At 38.9% G+C, this 12,810-nt stretch overlaps 1 long non-coding RNA gene across 1 annotated transcript in view; it reads right to left on the minus strand.

The window, feature by feature from the left end:
• Positions 1 to 5,619, minus strand: part of LOC132224158 (uncharacterized) — a 413,311-nt gene extending 407,692 nt beyond the window's left edge. Inside the window, exons 1-2 of the long non-coding RNA XR_009450609.1 lie at positions 5,498 to 5,619; positions 5,396 to 5,445 (exon numbers count right to left, since the gene is read on the minus strand). This is a non-coding gene — a long non-coding RNA (uncharacterized LOC132224158). The remainder of the gene's footprint in view (positions 1 to 5,395; positions 5,446 to 5,497) is intronic.
• Positions 5,620 to 12,810: the final 7,191 nt, after the last annotated feature.

The raw sequence follows: 12,810 nt of genomic DNA on the forward strand, positions 1-12,810 counted from the left end.
CCAGCTCCCAGCACATAAGGGCCCGGCCGGCCTGGCTCAGTGGTTGAGCGCTGACCTAGGAACCAAGAGGTCACGGTGTGATTCCCAGTCAGGGCACATGCCTGGATTGCGGGCTTGATCCCCAGTGTGGGGTATGCAGGAGGCAATCGATCAGTGATTCTCTCTCATCTTTGATGTTTCTATCTCTACCTCTCCTTTCCTCTCTGAAATCAATAAAACAATATTTTAAAAAAACATAAGGAAGAGAAAATACACGTACAGTACTTATTTTTAAAAATCCTTGTATAAGTGGACCTGCGCAGTTGGAACCTGTGTTGTTCAAGAGTCAACTGTGCAGTGATCTAACTGGTCAGTGTTAGATTTATAGGCGGGCATGTGATTCATTTTTGCCTAATGAAACATAAACAAAGATCGGATGGAGGCATATGATAAAGAAATTTTTCTTCTTAAAAAGAGTTATAAGGAAAAAAAATAACCTGCCTCATATTCCACTAGACATCGAGTATTTTGGGATAACCATCTTGTGACCATGAAGAAAAATAGCCCGAAGACTAAGCTAGAACAAAGTAATGGAAAGATCCTGAGACCTTGATGATGTCACTGAGGCAATATAATGACCTATGGAGGATATGTCTACTCTGAACTTTTTTAAATAGGAGGCTAAATGTCTTCATTGCTTATCCCACTTTTGTCTAGGTTTTCTGTTACTTAAAGCTGAAGGCATTCTAACTGACCATTGCACTGCTATTGCAGCATTGGGAAGGATCTTGTAAGGAAAAACCAGGAAACCAGTGATTGGAAAATTTCCATACAGCAAATAACTCTGTCCTGGCCCGTATTGCTCAATGGCTAGAGTATCAGCCCACACACCAAAGGGTTTTAGATTTGATTCCCAGTCAAGGGCATGTACCTGGATTTCAGGTTCAACCCCTGGCTCTGGTCAGAGTGTGTGTGCGGGAGGCAACCAATTGATGTCTCTCTCACATCTCTCTCTCTCTCTCTCTCTCTCTCTCTCTCTCTCTCTCTCTCTCCTTCCCTCCTCCCTTCCACTCTCTCTAAAATCAATGGAAACAATGTATTTGGGTGAGGATTAACAAAAAAATTGATTGATTCACATCAAATTAAGGATAGAAGGTAAACTACTATAAAGATGCAAAGTAGACTGAATTTAAGTAGGCTGCATTTGACAAAAGTATAGCTTAAATGAAAAGAAAAACAGTGCTTTAAGTCTGTGTGCACTCATGCAATCTGAAATGGAAAAATGAAGATATTATCCAAACAATTCACCTTTGCTTTAATTACCTGAGCCTATTATGAAAAAAATCTCTGAGTTGTACAAATCTGTGAGTTGTACATGAATATGTTTGGAGGGCAAGGATATGGGTTCGTGTGAAATGCCTAAGTTAATGAAATTATTTTAAAATATAATAAATGTGAAAATGATTTCTTAACTACAAAATGCTACATTGAACTTTATGAGGTATTTAATTGGACTTATTAATTCACTTGATTTTGCACATGTAGATGAAAATTTCAACTTTATTTATCTATAATAATAAAAGGGTAATATGCTAATTAGACTGGACATCTTCCAGATATCATTCCGGACTTCCTTCCTGATGAAGCCGGGGCCCAAGGGAAATCAGCCCGAGGCCTGAGTGCCTGTTGGGGGGGCGGGCATATGGAAGCCAGCCCAGGTCCCGGGTGCCAGAAGCAGGGGGAAAGAAGGCCTACTGTTGCATAAATTTTCATGCAACAGGCCTCTAAAATATATATATATATATATATATATATATATATATATATATATATATTGCCTAAGCAACCATTGGACCGTTCAGCTTGGAGCTATGATGCGCACCACCAGGGGGCAGATGCTAAGTGCACAGGCATGGAAACATGGAACAGACTGATGAATCTCAGAGGGAAGTGGGGAGGGGCGAGGGTGGGAAGAGATTAACCAAAGATCTTATATGCATACTAGAGGCATGCCTGGTGGGGTCCCTCACGCTGGTCTGTGAGGATCGGGCTGAAACAGGCAGTCCAATATCCCCTGAGGGGTCCTGGATTGGGAGAAGGCATAGGCCAGGCCGAGGGCCCCTAGTAAGTAATATAAACAATATGGACCTCCTCTAATATGTAGGAAATTTTAGTTATGCTAACTAATAGTAATTCTCACTATTTTTCATATACCACTGAGATGCATATAGGGTAACATTATTCTACCTACTTTGCAAGTTGAGAAGTGGAAAAGTTTAAAAAAAAATCAAGTCACCCACTCTGAAGTATTTCATAGAAATGACCAGATGGAATTGGAAACATAATTAGAATCAGAATTCAGGCACAGACTGATCTTCTGTTCTTTTAACAAGAATACAAAATTTCATTTCTTTCCAGAAGAGAAATAAAATGACAACATGAAATATATTGAAAACAGGGTTAGTTTATCTGCAACTGTGAAAAATACAGCAGGTTGTTTTCTAACACATATCTCCAAAGAAAAGAAATGAGGCCAAAATAAGCAGGAGGCATTATGCTTCTTCAGTGGTGGGAAATGAACTGGTTGAGTGTCAGTCTTTCAACACTGAGGTGTCCCTTGAACAATACATTGAAAAAGAATAAGAGGAAAGAAAGTTATTCCAAAGCAATGGGCTACATAAGCACCTGGGATAAGGAGAAGTTACAATTTGTAATTAAACAATTACATTTGACTTATTTATGTGGGACCTATGGGAAATGAATTTCATTTGCAAAAATGGATAAAGAAGATGTTACAGAGCCACACTGCAGAGTTATTTTGTAGGAGAAATAAAAAAAGGAAATGCAATTAAAAGCAATGTTTTATCAAAAGTAAAGAATTCAAAGGCATAAACTCTCTGTGGTAAGGATAGGCCAGACAGAGAAATTTAGAGCTCTTTCCAAGAAAACAGCACATGTAAAATTTACTATAACCCCCTCTAATATTCTAACTATAATTCCAAAAACAAAACACGCAATCCAAGATCCATACACACACTCACAGAGTACATCTTTCTAACATCCTATCTAATAAAGAGGAAATATGCAAATTGACCATCACTGTATCACAAAGATGGCAGCACCCAGTCCCCTTAGCCCTGCCGGGGGAGCAGCAGGCCATCGGCACAAACGGGCCCACCCCCAGGAGTCCTCCAGTCCTTTCAGTCCCACCAACAGAGAGCTGGCAAGCGTGCCCCGCAGACAGCAGACAGCAGGACCTGCTTGCCCATTGCCCTGGCATTGAGCAGGCAGGCCCTGCAGAGAGTAGAGAACCACAGGGAGTGGGCCTAAGACGTCAGTAGGACATCCCCTGAGGGCTCCCAGATTGGAGAGGGTGCAGGTTGGTCTGAGGTAACCTCCCCCTGCATGCACGAATTTCATGCATCAGGCCTCTAGTGTTTATATATAGCTGGTGCTCATCTAAATGATGGAAACAGAGCAGAATAAAATAAAAGAAATGAAGTGTCTATTTCTAATTAAAAGTTATTTTCTGTGTGAGTGAAATATCGTAGGAATACTGGCTATATTTAATGAGCATATATTTCCTAATGTTTCTTTTCCATTCTGAGTTGACAACTGTTTGTTGTTTTTTTAAACTTGAATCTGCTCTTCAAGCCCTGTTTCCTTCCTCTCACATAAAAATTTCCATAACTCAGGGTCTGCTCTGCCCTGGATGACAGCTCGTGAGTCTGAGAAAGCAATTCTTTCTCTGGTTCTCCAGTGCTAATAGGATACTATGTTACTTCTCCCCTGATCTCTGTTCCCCAATTGCAGTCCCATTTGAATAGATGCTTCTGGATGTGCTCAATTTTTAAAGAAGCTTGGATGCCATGGAAAGTGCACTGTTCAAGTTTCAGCCTTTTTGAGACTCACATGCCCTTAGGTGAGTAAATTAACCTCACTGAGAATTGGCTTTCTCTAAGCTACAAAAGCTGTATAACAGTACCTTCAACCTAGAGTTGTTGTGAAGATCTGATGAGATGATGTATGTAAAAGCACTTTGAAATGGTAACATACTATGCAGGGCTAGGGCACCAGTGCTCCCCCAGGAGTCTGAAGAGTAACTCCAATTACAGGTGAGAATTCAAATTCTGAATTGCAGCCAGTGGGACAAAGGGGTTTGAGACAGCTCTCACAGGTTACTTTATACGGGGCAGCTGGCATCAGGCCTAACAACCTCTGACAGTACTACAGATTTTAGAAGAGCATCATTATATGAATTTTAAAAATGACCTTTTAACCCTCTATACTATTTGTATTGAAAATAACCTAAACGAAATCTATCTTGCAGAGAAGTTATTCAGATGCATTTCAGATATCCATCTTCATGCATGAAAAATGCACAGGTCCCTGCGAGTGTGTATGTGTACATATTAGCACTGGAATATTGGTGCTGCTATACTAGTTCCATGATTCCTGAAGTGGTTAGTAAATATCTTAGAAACATGCCAGAAATGGCATAGGACTATCTTCTATTCTTACTTAAAACATATATAGGGTGTCTCAAAAATGTATAAACACACTTTGGAGAATTATAAAGGCAGTGTTTAGTAAAATACATTTCATGCACTGCTGGTGGGAATGCAGACTGGTGCAGCCACTGTGGAAAATAGTATGGAGTTTCCTCAAAAACTTAAAAATGCAACTTCAACTTGACCCAGTAATCTCACTTCTAGGAATATATCCCAAGAAATCAGAAACAATGATCAGAAAGAATATATGCACTTCTATGTTCATAGCAGTGCAATTTACAATAGTTAAGATTTAGAACAGCACAAGTGCCCATCAGAAGATGAGTAGATAAAAAAGATGTACTACATTATACCATGGAATATTATGTAGCTCTCCATGTCCCTTTGAGGTAGCATGAAGGGACCTGAAGAGCATTATGCTAAGTGAAATAAGCCAGTCAGAGAAAGATAAATATCACAGGATCTCACTCATTTGTGCAATATAATGAACAAAATGAGCTGATGAACTGCTGGGAGCCGGTCCATCCTTGCTGCTTGAGACAGTCGCTGCAGGGAAGAAACATCTGCACAGCATATGTTTCAGGGACCTGGCGTATATGGCATACTGTTCTTAATATGTTTACTCACCTTCTTGGCGCTATGTGTTTTAACCAAGGTCACCTCTCCGAGAAAGGTTGTTTCCCCAGGTAGGGACTTTCCCCTGAAGTTAGGGAGGGAATAAAACCCCTTAACTAAGTGCCAGGTGGGTAGTTAACCACTTTAACTATGAACAATCATGCTTAAGCTACATAATCTTTACTCCCTGGAATGGAGATAAGAAACACCCTAACCTTTGGAATAGAGATTGATAGGATTGGAATCAACTGGAATAAATACAGATGTAACAAGACAACAACACACAGAACCTAGAGACAGAACCTAGCAAGAGAACATGGCAAAAGATCCTGGACAGAACCTGGCTACAGAACCTGGCGACTGAACCTGGCTGGAGAACCTAGCGAGAGAACATGGCTACAGAAATTGGCTGGAGAACCTAGACAGAACATGGCAGGAGAACCTGGACAGAACCTGGCTGGAAAACCTAGCGAGAGAACATGGCAACAGAACCTGGACAGAACCTGGCGACCAAACCTGGCTACAGAACCTGGCTGGAGAACCTAGCGAGAGAACATGGCTACAGAACCTGGCTGGAGATCCTAGACAGAACTTGGCTGGAGATCCTGGCAAGAGATCCTAGCTAGAGAACCTGGATAGAACCTGGCTAGAGAACCTGGCTATGATGATCACCTGAACGCTGCCTCCATGTCATTCCTTCTTCACTGACTCCGTCCACACCTTTGGGGACCCCTGGACCTGCTGGGGTTGGACCCCAGGATTTGGCGCCCGAACAAGGACCCCTTAGGTAAGCCCCCCCTGCACTCGGGATGGATAGGACTCCACCATAGGAAGAGGGTGGATAGTCTTCGCTGACTCCGTCCACACCTTTGGGGACCCCTGGACCTGCTGGGGTTGGACCCCAGCACCTATGATTTTCTTAATAACGTTTTCTGTTCTGTAGCTTACTTTATTGTAAGAATACAGTGCACAATACATATAACAAACAAAATATGTGTTAATCGACTGTTAAGGCTTCCAGTCAACAGTAGGCTATTAGTAGTTAAGCTTTGGGGAGTCAAAAGTTATATGTGGATTTTTGACTGTGAAAGGGGACAACACCGCTATTCACCAATTGTTCAAGAGTCAATAATAATTAGATAAAACACACAGTGCTTAGCCCTGAATCACATGGTGGAGGGGTAGGATTCCTGTATCATATTGTGGTTCCAGCAGCAAGTAAGGAGGGAGGACTTCTAGGGAGACTATCAACAGTGTCTGCTCTACCTGGGAACTGTAACCTCCCTCTAGGCTTCTTCCTGAGAAACTTCCATGAGGATATTCCTGGCAGTCTGTTCACTTATTCTTTGACAATGGAGTTTTCTTTGAGAATTTCCTATATTACTTTTGAAAGTAGGCCTAAAACAGGGCCCTGAAATTTTGTGTCTTTATGTCATCCATATTACTTGACTTGTATTGCTCATATGCATCTAATAAAAAAACACTTTGAGATACAATTTACATGAAATAATGTACACCCATTTTAACTGCCCATTTAATGATTTTTGACACATGTGTATGCCTGTGTACTGATCACGGTAATGAAAATATACAACATTTGCATAACTCAAACAAAACATTCTCTTAAGCTTCTTTTCTATTGAGTTCTTTCTAAGTCTGGCCACAAGCATCTGATCCCCTTCTTTCTGTAACTATAGGTTCATAATTTTTCCTAGAATTTCATATAAATCATATAGTATTTATTTTTTTGTATCTGACTTATTTCACTAAGCATATTTTTTTGATTCATCCATGTTGTTTACATTTGTAGTTTGTTCTTTTTTATTATGACTTGTATTCCAATTTACAGCCATAGGACATTTTGTTTATCCATTTACCTATTGATGAATATTTTAATTGTTTCCAGGTCTTAACTATTAGTAATGATGCTACTAGGAACATTAATTTGTAAATCTTTGTGTTGCCATGATGTTTCCTGTAACTTATCTAATTTAGGGGTGGAATTGCTGTGTTCTATGCTGTGTTTAACTTTATGTAAACCTTTCAGATTGTTATCCAAAGTTATACCATTTTACATTCCCAACAGCAATGTACAAGCATTACAATTGTTCCACATTTTCAACACCTGGTATTGTCAACCTTTTAAAAGTTCTAGAGCTGCAAACATGGTACTAGGCAGAGAGTCTGGTACTGAGGGCGGGAGCCGTGAGGACACTGGACACAGGCCCCAGTCTGCTGTCGGTGGGTAAATTCACAGAGAAACATGAATGGATAACAACAGAAATGGTATTGGAACAGTGGGAATGAGTGTGAATGTCCCCCCACGTCCCACGTGGTTCAGGGTTCGGGATCTGGAGGAGGGCTGCACACAAATGAAAGAGACCAGACAAGAAATAATAATTTGGAAATTGGGGGGCCAGGCAAGAGTCCAATGCAAGAAGATGGAATCCGCTTGGGCTCAGGCCTTGCCATCCTTTTATTCAGTTTGGGATACACCTATAGCCCTTAGGCAGGCAAGTTCCAGTAACAGACAGGCTATCTTATCAGTAAGGATTTACATGACTATCTATAGTTGCTTCAGCTACCATTGTCTGGACCTAAACAGTGGATGCAGAGCTCTGACCTTTGCCAGGGCTCAAGGGTCACCAGCCTTCCGGGCTTCTTGTCCACACCTCTCTGCCTAGTGATGACAATAGGCGGTTTCCCACAAATCAGCAATTTTGTACAGGAAGCTTTGGAAGATGTTGTTTACTGTAGTTTGCCAGAAGTTGGGACAAAATTGAACAAACAAGGTGAGTTTGGTGCTTTGGAAAGCGTGAAAGCTGCTAGTGAACTCTGTTCTCCTGTCAGGAGAAGTAACTGAAACTAATGAGGCTCTTACAGAAAATCCAGGACTTGTCAACAGGCTTGTTATGAAGATGGTTGGCTGATCAAGGTGACACTGAGCAACCCCTCAAAACTAGATGAATGAATGAGGGAAGAAGCATATGAAAAATACATAAAATCATTGAGGAGTGAAAATGGAACCCTCCCCCTCCCCTAAATAAAGTAGTGTGAAACAAGCAAATTTTAGCCATTATAAATGTCATCATTATATGTTTAATTTTCATATCCTGGATGACTAATGATTGTTTTCATCTTTTCATGGGCTTATTGTTCATGCACATATCTTCTATTATGAAGTATCTTCTCAGAACTCTTCCCAATTTATTTATTGTGCTGTTGATTGTCTTTTTATTATTAAATTGTAAGAAATAATTATATCCCTGACTGGTTTGGCTCAGTGGATGGAGTGTCGGCCTGAGGACTGAAAGGTCCCAGGTTCGATTCTGGTCAAGGGGATGTAACTTGGTTGCGGGCACATCCCCAGTAGGGGGTGTGCAGGAGGCAGCTGATCAATGTTTCACTCTCATCCATGTTTCTAACTCTCTATCCCTCTCCTTTCCTCTCGGTAACAAACCAACAACATATATTTGAAAAAAAAGAGAAGTATTTATATATTCCAGATATAAATCCTTCACAGATAATGTTAATTGTGAGTCTTTTCTTCCAATCTCTGGCATGCTTTCTCATTTTCTTAACAGCATGTCAAAGAGTTGAAATTTTAAATTTTTATGAAGTACAATTTATTGGAGTTTTCTTTTATGATATGTGCTTTTTATGTACTGTATAAGAGCTCTTTGCCCACTTCTAAGTTGCAAAGAAGTCCTCCTTTTTTGCCTTCCATAATGTGGTCAGAAAACTTTTCACTAAAAAGGTCAGAGAGCAGATATTTTAGGCTTTGAGAACTACATATGGTCTGTGTTGCATATTTTTTTCCTCCCCCTTCCTTCCTCTCCTATAAAAATGTAAAAAAATTTATCCTTGGCACTAGGATAATTTGAGTGCAGTGCCAAAACAGACTGTATATCAAACATGGTCCATGGCCATGGTTTGGCTTACTTCTACTCACAAAGATTTATAGTTGTAGCTTTAATGTTATGGCCCACGATCCATTTCAAAGCAAATTTTTGTATTTGGTGTTAGATAACAGTTGATACTCATGTCTTTTCTTTTTTAAATTTATTTTTCAACTACAATTGACATGCAATATTAAATTCGTTTCAGGCGTACAACATGGTGATTACACATTTGTATACCTTATGAAGTGATCACCCCGTAAGTCCAATACTGACCTGACACCATACATAGCTATTATAATATTATTGATTATATTCCCTATGCTGCATTTTACACCTCTATGACCATTTTAATAACTGCCAATTTGTACTTTTTAATTCTTTTCACCTTTCGCACACATCCCCCTAATCCTAATTCCCTTCCCACCTGGTGACTATCAATTTGTTCTTTATCTATGAGTTTGGTCTTTTTGTTTGTTTTGCTTTTTAGATTCCATATATAAGTGAAATCATACAGTATTTGTCTTTCTCTGTCTGACTTATTTCACTTAGCATAATACCCTCTAGTTCCATCCATGTTGTTGCAAATGGTAATATTCTTTATTTTCCTTATATGTATATATAAATTATTTCAGCAACTGTAGTTTGAAAAGACTAGGATTTCCTCAGTGAATTACCTTGGAACCTTTGGCAAAAATCTGCTGACCTTATTAGTGTGGATCTAGTTCTGGATTCTCATAGCTGTTTCATTGATCTTTATGTCTAGTCTTAGTTGTATAGCATACTGTGCTGATTGGCCTCTTAACAGTACCAAGTCTTTCAACTCTATACATAGCACCTCTTTACCTCACTTGCATTATCTCTGTTCCATTCTTAAGATCTCCCATAATTGCTTCTTTTAAGCTTGGCCCCTACTCATTCTTCCCTGTACATGGATAATTGTGTAGTTAGTTAATGATTTGGGCAATTTTAGCTTACTCTTTCTTTGATTTCCTTGCTTTTAGGATTGACTCCTAATTTCAAACTGCTCTGCTGGCCTCCAGCTGTGTCCGCTAACATGAAGCCCATAAAGCTTTAGCTTTCTGTCACTGGAGCTACACATGACTGTAAATAGCTTTCTGTTACTGAGCTATAATTTAATTCTATTGTGGCTAGGTAACATTGTCTTTATGATTTCACTGCTTTGTAATTGAGATATTTGAGGCTCAATTTATGACTATTATATGTGAACTTAAAACAAATCTGCCCAGCTGGAGTGACTCAGTGGTTGAGCATCAACCTATGAACCAGGAGGTCACGGGTTTGATTCTCAGTCAGGGCACATGCTTAGGTTGCAGGTTTGATCCTCAGTACAGGATGTGCAGGAGGCAACCGATCAATGATTCTCTCTCATCATTGATGTTTCTATCTCTTTCTCCCTCTCCCTTCCTTTCTGAAATCAATAAAAATATTTAAAAACAAAAAAAACCCAAATCTGTGTTCTTCCCTTGTTGGGTAAGTATTCTATAAAATTGCCATGTACAAGGAGTTTTGTGTTGTTCAGACCTTCTTATGTATATCATCCTGATTTTCTGTCTACTTGTTCTATTGATTACCCCCCCCATGGAATTTTTAAATTCCCAACCACAATTTGGGCTATTCTATTTCTCCATTTCACTCTATTGTGTATTTTAAAGCTCTATAATTAGGTGCATGCACATGTAGGATTGTTATATTCTCTAGATGAATTGACTTATTATTATTAGGAAATGATTTTTTCATTAGCAATATTTTTTGCTTTGAAGTCAAATTTGTCTGATAAAGCCACTCCATTTATGTTATGAATAGTTTTCATGGTGTTATTTGTCTTCATTATTTTACATTGAAATTGTTTTTATCTTTGAAGTGCATGTTGTAGGTCATACCAATTGTCCTTTTTAATCCATTCCATCTCCGTCTTTTAACTGGAATATTTAGACAATTTATCTTTAATGCAATTAGTAATATACTTGGGCTTTAAAACTACCATTGTGGGTTTTTTTAATACATATCCCATATATTTTGTTCTGTAGTTTACAATATATACTTTACATTTTTGGAGTATATCTTCAAATACTACTATTATACCACTTAATGTATAATATGAGATCTCTATAAAAGTATGTTTCCCACCCTGGCAGGGTGGCTCAGTTGGTTGGAGTGCCACCCATACACCAAAAGGCTGCCAGCTCCATTCCTGGTCAAGGCACATACCTGGGCTACGGGTACCCTGGTCGGGGCTCATACGGGAGGCAAGAGATTGATGTTTCTCTCCCGCATCACTTTCTCTCTCTCTCTCTCTCTCTCTCTCTCTCTCTCTCTCTCTCTCTTCCTCTCTCTCTCTCAAATCAATAAAGGCATATGTTCCGGTGAGAATTAAAAACATTTATAAAAGTATGTTTCCCATTTCAACGTATGTTATAAAAAGCACAATAGTTTGATATTATTTTTACTTTAAACAATCAGTTATCCTTTAAACTAAAGAAATACAAACATAAGAGTCTTACATTTACCTACGTATTTACAACTTCTATAGCTCTTCTTCATTTCTTACTATAGAAAACAGTTTTCTATTAGGTATGATTTTCTTCTCTTTGAAAATTTTGCAAAATTTTTGTAGTCATTTGGTTACTATAGATTATAGCAGTGTATTTTTGCCTGAAAAGGTACTTTGCCTAAATATTTGAAGGCTATTTTTACTGGATATAGACTTCTTCTTTAACAGTTTTCTATTTTTTAGTGCTTTGTTATCATTCACTGTTTTCTGATTGTTAAGATTCTGATCAAAAGTCTGACATTAACTCTGACCTTTGTGCCTCTGGGTAGATCTTAACTACAAGAATATCAATGCAAATATGGTGACAGGAGAAGATTTGACTTCTGGTGGTGGCCACATGGCGCAATATACAGATCTTGTAACATAACCCATACCCGAAACCTATATGATCACGTTGACCAATGCCACCCCAATAAATTTAATAAATGATAATTTTAAAAAATATCAAAGCATGTTTTGATTACATGTTGGTTAGATTCCTGGATATTATTTCATGTGTCACTAAGGCTCAGTTCTTTTTGTGTTTTCGGTGTTTTTTTCTTTCTGTCCTTCAAGTTAGAAAATTTCTGTTGCCATGTTTTCCGATTCACTGAACTTTTCTTCTACAGCATCTGATTTAAGCCCATTCAGTGTATCTTCATTTTTAGAAATTGTAGTTTTAACCTCTAAAAGTCCTACTTGGTTCTTTTTCTGTCTTCCAGTTCTCCCCTAATTGTGGCTGTTTTTTTACACTTGTATGCCATCATGTATGTGATTTCAGCTTCTTTTGTTGTTGACTAGTCCTTCTCCAACTTATGGATCTTCTTTTTCTTTTTCTTCACCAGTCTGTTAATTTTGATGGGATGTTGGTCACTGTAATTTTACTTTTTGGTGGCTTTTATGTTATTTTTAAAATGTTTGACTTTTTATGGCAAGCAATTAAGTTACTTGCCTTAACAACTTAATCCTTTAGAGTTGTTGTTGTTGTTTTTTTAATATATCCCATTGATTTCCTACAGAGAGGAAGGGAGAGAGACAGAGAGTCAGAAATATCGATGAGAGAGAAACACCGATCAGCTGCCTCCTGCACATCTCCCACTGGGGATGTGCCCGCAACCCAGGTACATGCCCTTGACCGGAATCGAACCTGGGACCCTTCAGTCCACAGGCCAACGCTCTATCCACTGAGCCAAACTGGTTTCCACTAGAGTTTTTATCCTAAGTCTTTTTAGAGTGCTTCTACATAGCTCTT

Source organism: Myotis daubentonii, chromosome X (genome assembly GCF_963259705.1).
Source record: "Myotis daubentonii chromosome X, mMyoDau2.1, whole genome shotgun sequence".
In the NCBI taxonomy this organism is placed as follows: Eukaryota; Metazoa; Chordata; class Mammalia; order Chiroptera; family Vespertilionidae; genus Myotis; species Myotis daubentonii.